At 40.5% G+C, this 1,650-nt stretch overlaps 1 non-coding gene across 1 annotated transcript; it reads right to left on the bottom strand.

Moving 5' to 3' along the window:
* Positions 1-365: 365 nt before the first annotated feature.
* On the bottom strand, positions 366-473 carry LOC148573234 (small nucleolar RNA R71). The gene has a single exon (XR_015906023.1). It is a non-coding gene; the product is annotated as a small nucleolar RNA R71 (small nucleolar RNA).
* Between the last annotated feature and the right edge of the window lie 1,177 nt (positions 474-1,650).

The following is a 1,650-nucleotide window of genomic DNA, read 5'->3' as shown; positions in this document are numbered from 1 at the left end:
GGATGCTTGGTGACTTTACTGCACCTAATTCCAATTTACATGGAAGAAGCATCTCCATCCCTACCATTGGAGCAAACAATTTTGAGCTGAAACCTCAATTAGTTTCTATGATGCAACAAAACTGCAAGTTTCATGGACTTCCATCTGAAGATCCTTTTCAGTTCTTAACTGAATTCTTGCAGATCTGTGATACTGTTAAGACTAATGGAGTAGATCCTGAAGTCTACAGGCTCATGCTTTTCCCTTTTGCTGTGAAAGACAAAGCTAGAATATGGTTGGACTCTCAACCCAAAGATAGTCTGAACTCTTGGGATAAGCTGGTCACGGCTTTCTTAGCCAAGTTCTTCCCTCCTCAAAAGCTTAGTAAGCTTAGAGTGGACGTTCAAACCTTCAAACAGAAAAAAGGTGAATCCCTCTATGAAGCTTGGGAGAGATATAAGCAACTGACCAAAAAGTGTCCTTCTGACATGCTTTCAGAATGGACCATCCTGGATATATTCTATGATGGTCTATCTGAATTAGCTAAAATGTCATTGGATACTTCTGCAGGTGGATCGATTCACCTAAAGAAAACACCTGCAGAAGCTCAAGAACTCATTGACATGGTTGCTAATAACCAGTTCATGTACACTTCTGAGAGGAATTCTGTGAGTAATGGGACGCCTCAGAAGAAGGGAGTTCTTGAAATTGATACTCTGAATGCCATACTGGCTCAGAATAAAATATTGACTCAGCAAGTTAATATGATTTCTCAGAGTCTGAATGGAATGCAAGCTGCATCCAACAATACTCAAGAGGCTTCTTATGAAGAAGAAGCTTATGATCCTGAGAACCCTACAATAGCAGAGGTAAATTACATGGGTGAACCATATGGAAACACCTATAATCCCTCATGGAAAAATCACCCAAATCTCTCATGGAAGGATCAACAAAAGCCTCAACAAGGCTTTAATAATGGTGGAAGAAATAGATTTAACAATAGTAAACCTTTTCCATCATCCACTCAGCAACAGACAGAGAACTCTGGACAAAATACCTCTAATTTAGCAAACTTAGTCTTTGATCTATCTAAGGCCACTGTAAGTTTCATGAATGAAACAAGGTCCTCCATTAGAAATTTGGAGGCACAAGTGGGCCACCTGAGTAAAAGAGTCACTGAAATCCCTCCTAGTACTCTCCCAAGCAATACAGAAGAAAATCCAAAAAGAGAGTGCAAGGCCATTGAAATGACCATCATGGCCGAAACCACAAAAGAGGAGGAGGACGTGAATCCCAAGGAGGAAGACCTCCTGGGACGTCCAGTGATCAATAAGGAGTTTCCCTTTGAGGAACCAAAGGAATCTAAGGCTCAACTAGAGACCATAGAGATTCCATTAAACCTCCTTATGCCATTAATGAGCTCTGATGAGTATTCCTCTTTTGAAGAGAATGAGGATGTTACTAAGGAGCAAGTTACCAAGTACCTTGGTGCAATCATGAAGCTGAATGCCAAATTATTTAGTATTGAGACTTGGGAAGATAAACCTCCCTTGTTCACCAATGAACTGAGTGATCTGGATCAACTGACATTACTTTAGAAGAAACAGGATCCTGGAAAGTTCCTAATACCTTGTACCATAGGCACCATGATCTTTGAAAAGGCTCTGTGTG

The sequence above is a fragment of the Arachis ipaensis genome, chromosome B2, assembly GCF_059453495.1.
Source record: "Arachis ipaensis isolate K30076 ecotype BB chromosome B2, ASM5945349v1, whole genome shotgun sequence".
Taxonomy (NCBI): Eukaryota; Viridiplantae; Streptophyta; class Magnoliopsida; order Fabales; family Fabaceae; genus Arachis; species Arachis ipaensis.
Note: the sequence above shows the minus strand (reverse complement) of the source record. Positions and strands in the feature narration are given on the sequence as shown.